Source organism: Hypanus sabinus, chromosome 11 (genome assembly GCF_030144855.1).
Source record: "Hypanus sabinus isolate sHypSab1 chromosome 11, sHypSab1.hap1, whole genome shotgun sequence".
NCBI lineage: Eukaryota > Metazoa > Chordata > Chondrichthyes > Myliobatiformes > Dasyatidae > Hypanus > Hypanus sabinus.
In genome coordinates this window covers 104,672,797-104,689,426 of record NC_082716.1, presented here as the reverse complement: position 1 = coordinate 104,689,426, position 16,630 = coordinate 104,672,797, and the positions used below count along the sequence as shown (strand labels likewise).

Genomic DNA, 16,630 nt, shown 5'->3' with positions numbered 1-16,630 from the left:
TGGGACCTGAGGCTCATTGTGGTGAGTGAAGTTATCCACACTGGTTCAGGACTCTGATGGTTTAGGGGTAATAACTGTTCCCGAACCTGGTAGTGTGGGTCCTGAGACTCATTGTGGTGAGTGAAGTTATCCACACTGGTTCAGGAGCCTGATTGTTGTGGGGTAATAACTGTTCCCGAACCTGGTGGTGGGGGTCCTGAGGCTGATTGTGGTGAGTGAAGTTATCCACACTGGTTCAGGAGCCTGATGGTTGTGGGGTAATAACTGTTCCTGAACCTGGTGCTGTGGGACCTGAGGCTGATTGTGGTGAGTGAAGTTATCCACACTGGTTCAGGAGCCTGATGGTTGTGCGGTAATAAGTGTTCCCGAACCTGGTGGTGTGGGACCTGAGGATCACTGTGGTGAGTGAAGTTATCCACACTGGTTCAGGAGCCTGATTGTTGTGGGGTAATAACTGTTACTGAACCTGGTGGTATGGGTCCTGAGGCTGATTCTGGTGAGTGAAATTATCCACACTGGTTCAGGAGCCTGATGGTTGTGGGGTAATAACTGTTCCCGAACCTGGTGCTGTGGGACATGAGGCTCATTGTGGTGAGTGAAGTTATCCACGCTGGTTCAGGAGCCTGATGGTTGTGGGGTAATAACTGTTCCCGAACCTGGTGTTGTGGGTCCTGAGGCTGATTGTGGTGAGTGAAGTTATCCACACTGGTTCAGGCGCATGATGGTTGTTGGGTGATAACTGTTCCTGAACCTGGTGGTGTGGGACCTGAGGCTGATTGTGGTGAGTGACGTTATCCAGACTGGTTCAGGTGCCTGTTGGTTGTGGGGTGTTAACTGTTCCTGAACCTGGTGGTGTGGAATCTGAGGCTCATGGTGGTGAGTGAATTTACCCACACTGGTTCAGGAGCCTGATGGTTGAGGGGTGATAACTGTTCCCGAGCCTGGTGGTGTGGAACCTGAGGCTCATTGTGGTGAGTGAAGTTATCCACGCTGATTCAGGAGCCTGATGGTTGTGGGGTAATAACTGTTCCCGAACCTGGTGTTGTGGGACCTGAGGCTCATTGTGGTGAGTGAAGTTATCCACGCTGATTCAGGTGCCTGATGGTTGTGGGGTAATAACTGTTGCTGAACCTGGTGCTGTGGGACCTGAGGCTCATTGTGGTGAGTGAAGTTATCCACACTGGTTCAGGACTCTGATGGTTTAGGGGTAATAACTGTTCCCGAACCTGGTAGTGTGGGACCTGAGACTCATTGTGGTGAGTGAAGTTATCCACACTGGTTCAGGAGCCTGATTGTTGTGGGGTAATAACTGTTCCCGAACCTGGTGGTGTGGGTCCTGAGGCTGATTGTGGTGAGTGAAGTTATCCACACTGGTTCAGGAGCCTGATGGTTGTGGGGTAATAACTGTTCCTGAACCTGGTGCTGTGGGACCTGAGGCTGATTGTGGTGAGTGAAGTTATCCACACTGGTTCAGGAGCCTGATGGTTGTGCGGTAATAAGTGTTCCCGAACCTGGTGGTGTGGGACCTGAGGCTGATTGTGGTGAGTGAAGTTATCCACACTGGTTCAGGAGCCTGATTGTTGTGGGGTAATAACTGTTCCCGAACCTGGTGCTGTGGGACCTGAGGCTGATTGTGGTGAGTGAAGTTATCCATGCTGGTTCAGGTGCCTGTTGGTTGTGGGGTGATAACTGTTCCTGAACCTGGTGGTGTGGGACCTGAGGCTCATTGTGGTGAGTGAAGTTATCCACGCTGGTTCAGGAGCCTGATGGTTGTGGGGTAATAACTGTTCCTGAACCTGGTGCTGTGGAACCTGAGGCTGATTGTGGTGTGTGAAGTTATCCACGCTGATTCAGGAGCCTGATGGTTGTGCGGTAATAACTGATCCTGAACCTGGTGGTGTTGGACCTGAGGATCACTGTGGTGAGTGAAGTTATCCACACTGGTTCAGGAGCCTGATTGTTGTGGGGTAATAACTGTTACTGAACCTGGTGGTATGGGTCCTGAGGCTGATTCTGGTGAGTGAAATTATCCACACTGGTTCAGGAGCCTGATGGTTGTGGGGTAATAACTGTTCCCGAACCTGGTGCTGTGGGACCTGAGGCTCATTGTGGTGAGTGAAGTTATCCACGCTGGTTCAGGAGCCTGATGGTTGTGGGGTAATAACTGTTCCCGAACCTGGTGTTGTGGGACCTGAGGCTCATTGTGGTGAGTGAAGTTATCCACACTGGTTCAGGAGCCTGATGGTTGTGGGGTAATAACTGTTCCCGAACCTGGTGCTGTGGGACCTGAGGCTCATTGTGGTGAGTGAAGTTATCCACGCTGGTTCAGGAGCCTGATGGTTGTGGGGTAATAACTGTTCCTGAATCTGGTGCTGTGGGACCTGAGGCTGATTGTGGTGAATGAAGTTATCCACACTGGTTCAGGAGCCTGATGGTTGTGCGGTAATAACTGTTCCCGAACCTGGTGGTGTGGGTCCTGAGGCTGATTGTGGTGAGTGAAGTTATCCACACTGGTTCAGGCGCATGATGGTTGTTGGGTGATAACTGTTCCTGAACCTGGTGGTGTGGGACCTGAGGCTGATTGTGGTGAGTGACGTTATCCACACTGGTTCAGGTGCCTGTTGGTTGTGGGGTGTTAACTGTTCCTGAACCTGGTGGTGTGGAATCTGAGGCTCATGGTGGTGAGTGAATTTACCCACACTGGTTCAGGAGCCTGATGGTTGAGGGGTGATAACTGTTCCCGAGCCTGGTGGTGTGGAACCTGAGGCTGATTGTGGTGAGTGAAGTTATCCATGCAGGTTCAGGTGCCTGTTGGTTGTGGGGTGATAACTGTTCCTGAACCTGGTGGTGTGGGACCTGAGGCTCATTGTGGTGAGTGAAGTTATCCACGCTGATTCAGGAGCCTGATGGTTGTGCGGTAATAACTGATCCTGAACCTGGTGGTGTTGGACCTGAGGATCACTGTGGTGAGTGAAGTTATCCACACTGGTTCAGGAGCCTGATTGTTGTGGGGTAATAACTGTTACTGAACCTGGTGGTATGGGTCCTGAGGCTGATTCTGGTGAGTGAAATTATCCACACTGGTTCAGAAGCCTGATGGTTGTGGGGTAATAACTGTTCCCGAACCTGGTGCTGTGGGACCTGAGGCTCATTGTGGTGAGTGAAGTTATCCACGCTGGTTCAGGAGCCTGATGGTTGTGGGGTAATAACTGTTCCCGAACCTGGTGTTGTGGGACCTGAGGCTCATTGTGGTGAGTGAAGTTATCCACGCTGATTCAGGTGCCAGATGGTTGTGGGGTAATAACTGTTCCCGAACCTGGTAGTGTGGGACCTGAGACTCATTGTGGTGAGTGAAGTTATCCACACTGGTTCAGGACTCTGATGGTTGAGGGGTAATAACTGTTCCCGAACCTGGTGGTGTGGGACCTGAGACTCATTGTGGTGAGTGAAGTTATCCACACTGGGTCAGGAGCATGATGGCTGTCGGGTAATAACTGTTCCTGAACCTGGTGGTGTGGGACCTGAGACTCATTGTGGTGAGTGAAGTTATCCACACTGGGTCAGGAGCATGATGGCTGTCGGGTAATAACTGTTCCTGAACCTGGTGGTGTGGGACCTGAGGCTCATTTTGGTGAGTGAAGTTATCCACACTGGGTCAGGAGCATGATGGCTGTCGGGTAATAACTGTTCCTGAACCTGGTGGTGTGGGACCTGAGGCTGATTGTGGTGAGTGACGTTATCCACGCTGGTTCAGGTGCCTGTTGGTTGTGGGGTGTTAACTGTTCCTGAACCTGGTGGTGTGGAATCTGAGGCTCATGGTGGTGAGTGAATTTACCCACACTGGTTCAGGAGCCTGATGGTTGAGGGGTGATAACTGTTCCCGAGCCTGGTGGTGTGGAACCTGAGGCTGATTGTGGTGAGTGAAGTTATCCATGCAGGTTCAGGTGCCTGTTGGTTGTGGGGTGATAACTGTTCCTGAACCTGGTGGTGTGGGACCTGAGGCTCATTGTGGTGAGTGAAGTTATCCACACTGATTCAGGAGCCTGATGGTTGTGCGGTAATAACTGATCCTGAACCTGGTGGTGTTGGACCTGAGGATCACTGTGGTGAGTGAAGTTATCCACACTGGTTCAGGAGCCTGATTGTTGTGGGGTAATAACTGTTACTGAACCTGGTGGTATGGGTCCTGAGGCTGATTCTGGTGAGTGAAATTATCCACACTGGTTCAGGAGCCTGATGGTTGTGGGGTAATAACTGTTTCCGAACCTGGTGCTGTGGGACCTGAGGCTCATTGTGGTGAGTGAAGTTATCCACGCTGGTTCAGGAGCCTGATGGTTGTGGGGTAATAACTGTTCCCGAACCTGGTGTTGTGGGACCTGAGGCTCATTGTGGTGAGTGAAGTTATCCACGCTGATTCAGGTGCCTGATGGTTGTGGGGTAATAACTGTTGCTGAACCTGGTGGTGTGGGACCTGAGGCTCATTGTGGCGAGTGAAGTTATCCACACTGGTTCAGGACTCTGATGGTTTAGGGGTAATAACTGTTCCCGAACCTGGTAGTGTGGGTCCTGAGACTCATTGTGGTGAGTGAAGTTATCCACACTGGTTCAGGAGCCTGATTGTTGTGGGGTAATAACTGTTCCCGAACCTGGTGGTGGGGGTCCTGAGGCTGATTGTGGTGAGTGAAGTTATCCACACTGGTTCAGGAGCCTGATGGTTGTGGGGTAATAACTGTTCCTGAACCTGGTGCTGTGGGACCTGAGGCTGATTGTGGTGAGTGAAGTTATCCACACTGGTTCAGGAGCCTGATGGTTGTGCGGTAATAAGTGTTCCCGAACCTGGTGGTGTGGGACCTGAGGATCACTGTGGTGAGTGAAGTTATCCACACTGGTTCAGGAGCCTGATTGTTGTGGGGTAATAACTGTTACTGAACCTGGTGGTATGGGTCCTGAGGCTGATTCTGGTGAGTGAAATTATCCACACTGGTTCAGGAGCCTGATGGTTGTGGGGTAATAACTGTTCCCGAACCTGGTGCTGTGGGACCTGAGGCTCATTGTGGTGAGTGAAGTTATCCACGCTGGTTCAGGAGCCTGATGGTTGTGGGGTAATAACTGTTCCCGAACCTGGTGTTGTGGGTCCTGAGGCTGATTGTGGTGAGTGAAGTTATCCACACTGGTTCAGGCGCATGATGGTTGTTGGGTGATAACTGTTCCTGAACCTGGTGGTGTGGGACCTGAGGCTGATTGTGGTGAGTGACGTTATCCAGACTGGTTCAGGTGCCTGTTGGTTGTGGGGTGTTAACTGTTCCTGAACCTGGTGGTGTGGAATCTGAGGCTCATGGTGGTGAGTGAATTTACCCACACTGGTTCAGGAGCCTGATGGTTGAGGGGTGATAACTGTTCCCGAGCCTGGTGGTGTGGAACCTGAGGCTCATTGTGGTGAGTGAAGTTATCCACGCTGATTCAGGAGCCTGATGGTTGTGGGGTAATAACTGTTCCCGAACCTGGTGTTGTGGGACCTGAGGCTCATTGTGGTGAGTGAAGTTATCCACGCTGATTCAGGTGCCTGATGGTTGTGGGGTAATAACTGTTGCTGAACCTGGTGCTGTGGGACCTGAGGCTCATTGTGGTGAGTGAAGTTATCCACACTGGTTCAGGACTCTGATGGTTTAGGGGTAATAACTGTTCCCGAACCTGGTAGTGTGGGACCTGAGACTCATTGTGGTGAGTGAAGTTATCCACACTGGTTCAGGAGCCTGATTGTTGTGGGGTAATAACTGTTCCCGAACCTGGTGGTGTGGGTCCTGAGGCTGATTGTGGTGAGTGAAGTTATCCACACTGGTTCAGGAGCCTGATGGTTGTGGGGTAATAACTGTTCCTGAACCTGGTGCTGTGGGACCTGAGGCTGATTGTGGTGAGTGAAGTTATCCACACTGGTTCAGGAGCCTGATGGTTGTGCGGTAATAAGTGTTCCCGAACCTGGTGGTGTGGGACCTGAGGCTGATTGTGGTGAGTGAAGTTATCCACACTGGTTCAGGAGCCTGATTTTTGTGGGGTAATAACTGTTCCCGAACCTGGTGCTGTGGGACCTGAGGCTGATTGTGGTGAGTGAAGTTATCCATGCTGGTTCAGGTGCCTGTTGGTTGTGGGGTGATAACTGTTCCTGAACCTGGTGGTGTGGGACCTGAGGCTCATTGTGGTGAGTGAAGTTATCCACGCTGGTTCAGGAGCCTGATGGTTGTGGGGTAATAACTGTTCCTGAACCTGGTGCTGTGGAACCTGAGGCTGATTGTGGTGTGTGAAGTTATCCACGCTGATTCAGGAGCCTGATGGTTGTGCGGTAATAACTGATCCTGAACCTGGTGGTGTTGGACCTGAGGATCACTGTGGTGAGTGAAGTTATCCACACTGGTTCAGGAGCCTGATTGTTGTGGGGTAATAACTGTTACTGAACCTGGTGGTATGGGTCCTGAGGCTGATTCTGGTGAGTGAAATTATCCACACTGGTTCAGGAGCCTGATGGTTGTGGGGTAATAACTGTTCCCGAACCTGGTGCTGTGGGACCTGAGGCTCATTGTGGTGAGTGAAGTTATCCACGCTGGTTCAGGAGCCTGATGGTTGTGGGGTAATAACTGTTCCCGAACCTGGTGTTGTGGGACCTGAGGCTCATTGTGGTGAGTGAAGTTATCCACACTGGTTCAGGACTCTGATGGTTTAGGGGTAATAACTGTTCCCGAACCTGGTAGTGTGGGACCTGAGACTCATTGTGGTGAGTGAAGTTATCCACACTGGTTCAGGAGCCTGATTGTTGTGGGGTAATAACTGTTCTCGAACCTGGTGGTGTGGGTCCTGAGGCTGATTGTGGTGAGTGAAGTTATCCACGCTGATTCAGGAGCCTGATGGTTGTGCGGTAATAACTGATCCTGAACCTGGTGGTGTTGGACCTGAGGATCACTGTGGTGAGTGAAGTTATCCACACTGGTTCAGGAGCCTGATTGTTGTGGGGTAATAACTGTTACTGAACCTGGTGGTATGGGTCCTGAGGCTGATTCTGGTGAGTGAAATTATCCACACTGGTTCAGGAGCCTGATGGTTGTGGGGTAATAACTGTTCCCGAACCTGGTGCTGTGGGACCTGAGGCTCATTGTGGTGAGTGAAGTTATCCACGCTGGTTCAGGAGCCTGATGGTTGTGGGGTAATAACTGTTCCCGAACCTGGTGTTGTGGGACCTGAGGCTCATTGTGGTGAGTGAAGTTATCCACGCTGATTCAGGTGCCTGATGGTTGTGGGGTAATAACTGTTGCTGAACCTGGTGGTGTGGGACCTGAGACTCATTGTGGTGAGTGAAGTTATCCACACTGGTTCAGGAGCCTGATTGTTGTGGGGTAATAACTGTTCTCGAACCTGGTGGTGTGGGTCCTGAGGCTGATTGTGGTGAGTGAAGTTATCCACACTGGTTCAGGAGCCTGATGGTTGTGGGGTAATAACAGTTCCTGAACCTGGTGCTGTGGGACCTGAGGCTGATTGTGGTGAGTGAAGTTATCCACACTGGTTCAGGAGCCTGATGGTTGTGCGGTAATAACTGTTCCCGAACCTGGTGGTGTGGGACCTGAGGCTGATTGTGGTGAGTGAAGTTATCCACACTGGTTCAGGAGCCTGATTTTTGTGGGGTAATAACTGTTCCCGAACCTGGTGCTGTGGGACCTGAGGCTGATTGTGGTGAGTGAAGTTATCCATGCTGGTTCAGGTGCCTGTTGGTTGTGGGGTGATAACTGTTCCTGAACCTGGTGGTGTGGGACCTGAGGCTCATTGTGGTGAGTGAAGTTATCCACGCTGGTTCAGGAGCCTGATGGTTGTGGGGTAATAACTGTTCCTGAACCTGGTGCTGTGGAACCTGAGGCTGATTGTGGTGTGTGAAGTTATCCACGCTGATTCAGGAGCCTGATGGTTGTGCGGTAATAACTGATCCTGAACCTGGTGGTGTTGGACCTGAGGATCACTGTGGTGAGTGAAGTTATCCACACTGGTTCAGGAGCCTGATTGTTGTGGGGTAATAACTGTTACTGAACCTGGTGGTATGGGTCCTGAGGCTGATTCTGGTGAGTGAAATTATCCACACTGGTTCAGGAGCCTGATGGTTGTGGGGTAATAACTGTTCCCGAACCTGGTGCTGTGGGACCTGAGGCTCATTGTGGTGAGTGAAGTTATCCACGCTGGTTCAGAAGCCTGATGGTTGTGGGGTAATAACTGTTCCCGAACCTGGTGTTGTGGGACCTGAGGCTCATTGTGGTGAGTGAAGTTATCCACACTGGTTCAGGACTCTGATGGTTTAGGGGTAATAACTGTTCCCGAACCTGGTAGTGTGGGACCTGAGACTCATTGTGGTGAGTGAAGTTATCCACACTGGTTCAGGAGCCTGATTGTTGTGGGGTAATAACTGTTCTCGAACCTGGTGGTGTGGGTCCTGAGGCTGATTGTGGTGAGTGAAGTTATCCACGCTGATTCAGGAGCCTGATGGTTGTGCGGTAATAACTGTTCCCGAACCTGGTGGTGTGGGTCCTGAGGCTGATTGTGGTGAGTGAAGTTATCCACACTGGTTCAGGCGCATGATGGTTGTTGGGTGATAACTGTTCCTGAACCTGGTGGTGTGGGACCTGAGGCTGATTGTGGTGAGTGACGTTATCCACACTGGTTCAGGTGCCTGTTGGTTGTGGGGTGTTAACTGTTCCTGAACCTGGTGGTGTGGAATCTGAGGCTCATGGTGGTGAGTGAATTTACCCACACTGGTTCAGGAGCCTGATGGTTGAGGGGTGATAACTGTTCCCGAGCCTGGTGGTGTGGAACCTGAGGCTGATTGTGGTGAGTGAAGTTATCCATGCAGGTTCAGGTGCCTGTTGGTTGTGGGGTGATAACTGTTCCTGAACCTGGTGGTGTGGGACCTGAGGCTCATTGTGGTGAGTGAAGTTATCCACGCTGATTCAGGAGCCTGATGGTTGTGCGGTAATAACTGATCCTGAACCTGGTGGTGTTGGACCTGAGGATCACTGTGGTGAGTGAAGTTATCCACACTGGTTCAGGAGCCTGATTGTTGTGGGGTAATAACTGTTACTGAACCTGGTGGTATGGGTCCTGAGGCTGATTCTGGTGAGTGAAATTATCCACACTGGTTCAGAAGCCTGATGGTTGTGGGGTAATAACTGTTCCCGAACCTGGTGCTGTGGGACCTGAGGCTCATTGTGGTGAGTGAAGTTATCCACGCTGGTTCAGGAGCCTGATGGTTGTGGGGTAATAACTGTTCCCGAACCTGGTGTTGTGGGACCTGAGGCTCATTGTGGTGAGTGAAGTTATCCACGCTGATTCAGGTGCCTGATGGTTGTGGGGTAATAACTGTTCCCGAACCTGGTAGTGTGGGACCTGAGACTCATTGTGGTGAGTGAAGTTATCCACACTGGTTCAGGACTCTGATGGTTGAGGGGTAATAACTGTTCCCGAACCTGGTGGTGTGGGACCTGAGACTCATTGTGGTGAGTGAAGTTATCCACACTGGTTCAGGAGCATGATGGCTGTCGGGTAATAACTGTTCCTGAACCTGGTGGTGTGGGACCTGAGACTCATTGTGGTGAGTGAAGTTATCCACACTGGGTCAGGAGCATGATGGCTGTCGGGTAATAACTGTTCCTGAACCTGGTGGTGTGGGACCTGAGGCTCATTTTGGTGAGTGAAGTTATCCACACTGGGTCAGGAGCATGATGGCTGTCGGGTAATAACTGTTCCTGAACCTGGTGGTGTGGGACCTGAGGCTGATTGTGGTGAGTGACGTTATCCACGCTGGTTCAGGTGCCTGTTGGTTGTGGGGTGTTAACTGTTCCTGAACCTGGTGGTGTGGAATCTGAGGCTCATGGTGGTGAGTGAATTTACCCACACTGGTTCAGGAGCCTGATGGTTGAGGGGTGATAACTGTTCCCGAGCCTGGTGGTGTGGAACCTGAGGCTGATTGTGGTGAGTGAAGTTATCCATGCAGGTTCAGGTGCCTGTTGGTTGTGGGGTGATAACTGTTCCTGAACCTGGTGGTGTGGGACCTGAGGCTCATTGTGGTGAGTGAAGTTATCCACACTGATTCAGGAGCCTGATGGTTGTGCGGTAATAACTGATCCTGAACCTGGTGGTGTTGGACCTGAGGATCACTGTGGTGAGTGAAGTTATCCACACTGGTTCAGGAGCCTGATTGTTGTGGGGTAATAACTGTTACTGAACCTGGTGGTATGGGTCCTGAGGCTGATTCTGGTGAGTGAAATTATCCACACTGGTTCAGGAGCCTGATGGTTGTGGGGTAATAACTGTTTCCGAACCTGGTGCTGTGGGACCTGAGGCTCATTGTGGTGAGTGAAGTTATCCACGCTGGTTCAGGAGCCTGATGGTTGTGGGGTAATAACTGTTCCCGAACCTGGTGTTGTGGGACCTGAGGCTCATTGTGGTGAGTGAAGTTATCCACGCTGATTCAGGTGCCTGATGGTTGTGGGGTAATAACTGTTGCTGAACCTGGTGGTGTGGGACCTGAGGCTCATTGTGGCGAGTGAAGTTATCCACACTGGTTCAGGACTCTGATGGTTTAGGGGTAATAACTGTTCCCGAACCTGGTAGTGTGGGTCCTGAGACTCATTGTGGTGAGTGAAGTTATCCACACTGGTTCAGGAGCCTGATTGTTGTGGGGTAATAACTGTTCCCGAACCTGGTGGTGGGGGTCCTGAGGCTGATTGTGGTGAGTGAAGTTATCCACACTGGTTCAGGAGCCTGATGGTTGTGGGGTAATAACTGTTCCTGAACCTGGTGCTGTGGGACCTGAGGCTGATTGTGGTGAGTGAAGTTATCCACACTGGTTCAGGAGCCTGATGGTTGTGCGGTAATAAGTGTTCCCGAACCTGGTGGTGTGGGACCTGAGGATCACTGTGGTGAGTGAAGTTATCCACACTGGTTCAGGAGCCTGATTGTTGTGGGGTAATAACTGTTACTGAACCTGGTGGTATGGGTCCTGAGGCTGATTCTGGTGAGTGAAATTATCCACACTGGTTCAGGAGCCTGATGGTTGTGGGGTAATAACTGTTCCCGAACCTGGTGCTGTGGGACCTGAGGCTCATTGTGGTGAGTGAAGTTATCCACGCTGGTTCAGGAGCCTGATGGTTGTGGGGTAATAACTGTTCCCGAACCTGGTGTTGTGGGTCCTGAGGCTGATTGTGGTGAGTGAAGTTATCCACACTGGTTCAGGCGCATGATGGTTGTTGGGTGATAACTGTTCCTGAACCTGGTGGTGTGGGACCTGAGGCTGATTGTGGTGAGTGACGTTATCCAGACTGGTTCAGGTGCCTGTTGGTTGTGGGGTGTTAACTGTTCCTGAACCTGGTGGTGTGGAATCTGAGGCTCATGGTGGTGAGTGAATTTACCCACACTGGTTCAGGAGCCTGATGGTTGAGGGGTGATAACTGTTCCCGAGCCTGGTGGTGTGGAACCTGAGGCTCATTGTGGTGAGTGAAGTTATCCACGCTGATTCAGGAGCCTGATGGTTGTGGGGTAATAACTGTTCCCGAACCTGGTGTTGTGGGACCTGAGGCTCATTGTGGTGAGTGAAGTTATCCACGCTGATTCAGGTGCCTGATGGTTGTGGGGTAATAACTGTTGCTGAACCTGGTGCTGTGGGACCTGAGGCTCATTGTGGTGAGTGAAGTTATCCACACTGGTTCAGGACTCTGATGGTTTAGGGGTAATAACTGTTCCCGAACCTGGTAGTGTGGGACCTGAGACTCATTGTGGTGAGTGAAGTTATCCACACTGGTTCAGGAGCCTGATTGTTGTGGGGTAATAACTGTTCCCGAACCTGGTGGTGTGGGACCTGAGGCTGATTGTGGTGAGTGAAGTTATCCACACTGGTTCAGGAGCCTGATGGTTGTGCGGTAATAAGTGTTCCCGAACCTGGTGGTGTGGGACCTGAGGCTGATTGTGGTGAGTGAAGTTATCCACACTGGTTCAGGAGCCTGATTTTTGTGGGGTAATAACTGTTCCCGAACCTGGTGCTGTGGGACCTGAGGCTGATTGTGGTGAGTGAAGTTATCCATGCTGGTTCAGGTGCCTGTTGGTTGTGGGGTGATAACTGTTCCTGAACCTGGTGGTGTGGGACCTGAGGCTCATTGTGGTGAGTGAAGTTATCCACGCTGGTTCAGGAGCCTGATGGTTGTGGGGTAATAACTGTTCCTGAACCTGGTGCTGTGGAACCTGAGGCTGATTGTGGTGTGTGAAGTTATCCACGCTGATTCAGGAGCCTGATGGTTGTGCGGTAATAACTGATCCTGAACCTGGTGGTGTTGGACCTGAGGATCACTGTGGTGAGTGAAGTTATCCACACTGGTTCAGGAGCCTGATTGTTGTGGGGTAATAACTGTTACTGAACCTGGTGGTATGGGTCCTGAGGCTGATTCTGGTGAGTGAAATTATCCACACTGGTTCAGGAGCCTGATGGTTGTGGGGTAATAACTGTTCCCGAACCTGGTGCTGTGGGACCTGAGGCTCATTGTGGTGAGTGAAGTTATCCACGCTGGTTCAGGAGCCTGATGGTTGTGGGGTAATAACTGTTCCCGAACCTGGTGTTGTGGGACCTGAGGCTCATTGTGGTGAGTGAAGTTATCCACACTGGTTCAGGAGCCTGATGGTTGTGGGGTAATAACTGTTCCCGAACCTGGTGCTGTGGGACCTGAGGCTCATTGTGGTGAGTGAAGTTATCCACGCTGGTTCAGGAGCCTGATGGTTGTGGGGTAATAACTGTTCCTGAATCTGGTGCTGTGGGACCTGAGGCTGATTGTGGTGAATGAAGTTATCCACACTGGTTCAGGAGCCTGATGGTTGTGCGGTAATAACTGTTCCCGAACCTGGTGGTGTGGGTCCTGAGGCTGATTGTGGTGAGTGAAGTTATCCACACTGGTTCAGGCGCATGATGGTTGTTGGGTGATAACTGTTCCTGAACCTGGTGGTGTGGGACCTGAGGCTGATTGTGGTGAGTGACGTTATCCACACTGGTTCAGGTGCCTGTTGGTTGTGGGGTGTTAACTGTTCCTGAACCTGGTGGTGTGGAATCTGAGGCTCATGGTGGTGAGTGAATTTACCCACACTGGTTCAGGAGCCTGATGGTTGAGGGGTGATAACTGTTCCCGAGCCTGGTGGTGTGGAACCTGAGGCTGATTGTGGTGAGTGAAGTTATCCATGCAGGTTCAGGTGCCTGTTGGTTGTGGGGTGATAACTGTTCCTGAACCTGGTGGTGTGGGACCTGAGGCTCATTGTGGTGAGTGAAGTTATCCACGCTGATTCAGGAGCCTGATGGTTGTGCGGTAATAACTGATCCTGAACCTGGTGGTGTTGGACCTGAGGATCACTGTGGTGAGTGAAGTTATCCACACTGGTTCAGGAGCCTGATTGTTGTGGGGTAATAACTGTTACTGAACCTGGTGGTATGGGTCCTGAGGCTGATTCTGGTGAGTGAAATTATCCACACTGGTTCAGAAGCCTGATGGTTGTGGGGTAATAACTGTTCCCGAACCTGGTGCTGTGGGACCTGAGGCTCATTGTGGTGAGTGAAGTTATCCACGCTGGTTCAGGAGCCTGATGGTTGTGGGGTAATAACTGTTCCCGAACCTGGTGTTGTGGGACCTGAGGCTCATTGTGGTGAGTGAAGTTATCCACGCTGATTCAGGTGCCTGATGGTTGTGGGGTAATAACTGTTCCCGAACCTGGTAGTGTGGGACCTGAGACTCATTGTGGTGAGTGAAGTTATCCACACTGGTTCAGGACTCTGATGGTTGAGGGGTAATAACTGTTCCCGAACCTGGTGGTGTGGGACCTGAGACTCATTGTGGTGAGTGAAGTTATCCACACTGGGTCAGGAGCATGATGGCTGTCGGGTAATAACTGTTCCTGAACCTGGTGGTGTGGGACCTGAGACTCATTGTGGTGAGTGAAGTTATCCACACTGGGTCAGGAGCATGATGGCTGTCGGGTAATAACTGTTCCTGAACCTGGTGGTGTGGGACCTGAGGCTCATTTTGGTGAGTGAAGTTATCCACACTGGGTCAGGAGCATGATGGCTGTCGGGTAATAACTGTTCCTGAACCTGGTGGTGTGGGACCTGAGGCTGATTGTGGTGAGTGACGTTATCCACGCTGGTTCAGGTGCCTGTTGGTTGTGGGGTGTTAACTGTTCCTGAACCTGGTGGTGTGGAATCTGAGGCTCATGGTGGTGAGTGAATTTACCCACACTGGTTCAGGAGCCTGATGGTTGAGGGGTGATAACTGTTCCCGAGCCTGGTGGTGTGGAACCTGAGGCTGATTGTGGTGAGTGAAGTTATCCATGCAGGTTCAGGTGCCTGTTGGTTGTGGGGTGATAACTGTTCCTGAACCTGGTGGTGTGGGACCTGAGGCTCATTGTGGTGAGTGAAGTTATCCACACTGATTCAGGAGCCTGATGGTTGTGCGGTAATAACTGATCCTGAACCTGGTGGTGTTGGACCTGAGGATCACTGTGGTGAGTGAAGTTATCCACACTGGTTCAGGAGCCTGATTGTTGTGGGGTAATAACTGTTACTGAACCTGGTGGTATGGGTCCTGAGGCTGATTCTGGTGAGTGAAATTATCCACACTGGTTCAGGAGCCTGATGGTTGTGGGGTAATAACTGTTTCCGAACCTGGTGCTGTGGGACCTGAGGCTCATTGTGGTGAGTGAAGTTATCCACGCTGGTTCAGGAGCCTGATGGTTGTGGGGTAATAACTGTTCCCGAACCTGGTGTTGTGGGACCTGAGGCTCATTGTGGTGAGTGAAGTTATCCACGCTGATTCAGGTGCCTGATGGTTGTGGGGTAATAACTGTTCCCGAACCTGGTAGTGTGGGACCTGAGACTCATTGTGGTGAGTGAAGTTATCCACACTGGTTCAGGACTCTGATGGTTGAGGGGTAATAACTGTTCCCGAACCTGGTGGTGTGGGACCTGAGACTCATTGTGGTGAGTGAAGTTATCCACACTGGGTCAGGAGCATGATGGCTGTCGGGTAATAACTGTTCCTGAACCTGGTGGTGTGGGACCTGAGACTCATTGTGGTGAGTGAAGTTATCCACACTGGGTCAGGAGCATGATGGCTGTCGGGTAATAACTGTTCCTGAACCTGGTGGTGTGGGACCTGAGGCTCATTTTGGTGAGTGAAGTTATCCACACTGGGTCAGGAGCATGATGGCTGTCGGGTAATAACTGTTCCTGAACCTGGTGGTGTGGGACCTGAGGCTGATTGTGGTGAGTGACGTTATCCACGCTGGTTCAGGTGCCTGTTGGTTGTGGGGTGTTAACTGTTCCTGAACCTGGTGGTGTGGAATCTGAGGCTCATGGTGGTGAGTGAATTTACCCACACTGGTTCAGGAGCCTGATGGTTGAGGGGTGATAACTGTTCCCGAGCCTGGTGGTGTGGAACCTGAGGCTGATTGTGGTGAGTGAAGTTATCCATGCAGGTTCAGGTGCCTGTTGGTTGTGGGGTGATAACTGTTCCTGAACCTGGTGGTGTGGGACCTGAGGCTCATTGTGGTGAGTGAAGTTATCCACACTGATTCAGGAGCCTGATGGTTGTGCGGTAATAACTGATCCTGAACCTGGTGGTGTTGGACCTGAGGATCACTGTGGTGAGTGAAGTTATCCACACTGGTTCAGGAGCCTGATTGTTGTGGGGTAATAACTGTTACTGAACCTGGTGGTATGGGTCCTGAGGCTGATTCTGGTGAGTGAAATTATCCACACTGGTTCAGGAGCCTGATGGTTGTGGGGTAATAACTGTTTCCGAACCTGGTGCTGTGGGACCTGAGGCTCATTGTGGTGAGTGAAGTTATCCACGCTGGTTCAGGAGCCTGATGGTTGTGGGGTAATAACTGTTCCCGAACCTGGTGTTGTGGGACCTGAGGCTCATTGTGGTGAGTGAAGTTATCCACGCTGATTCAGGTGCCTGATGGTTGTGGGGTAATAACTGTTGCTGAACCTGGTGGTGTGGGACCTGAGGCTCATTGTGGCGAGTGAAGTTATCCACACTGGTTCAGGACTCTGATGGTTTAGGGGTAATAACTGTTCCCGAACCTGGTAGTGTGGGTCCTGAGACTCATTGTGGTGAGTGAAGTTATCCACACTGGTTCAGGAGCCTGATTGTTGTGGGGTAATAACTGTTCCCGAACCTGGTGGTGGGGGTCCTGAGGCTGATTGTGGTGAGTGAAGTTATCCACACTGGTTCAGGAGCCTGATGGTTGTGGGGTAATAACTGTTCCTGAACCTGGTGCTGTGGGACCTGAGGCTGATTGTGGTGAGTGAAGTTATCCACACTGGTTCAGGAGCCTGATGGTTGTGCGGTAATAAGTGTTCCCGAACCTGGTGGTGTGGGACCTGAGGATCACTGTGGTGAGTGAAGTTATCCACACTGGTTCAGGAGCCTGATTGTTGTGGGGTAATAACTGTTACTGAACCTGGTGGTATGGGTCCTGAGGCTGATTCTGGTGAGTGAAATTATCCACACTGGTTCAGGAGCCTGATGGTTGTGGGGTAATAACTGTTCCCGAACCTGGTGCTGTGGGA

General features: G+C 51.4%; 1 protein-coding gene across 3 annotated transcripts in view; it reads right to left on the bottom strand.

Moving 5' to 3' along the window:
* Window positions 1–16,630, bottom strand: part of LOC132402243 (kunitz-type protease inhibitor 1-like) — a 150,142-nt gene that overhangs the window by 94,909 nt on the left and 38,603 nt on the right. The window lies entirely within an intron of this gene.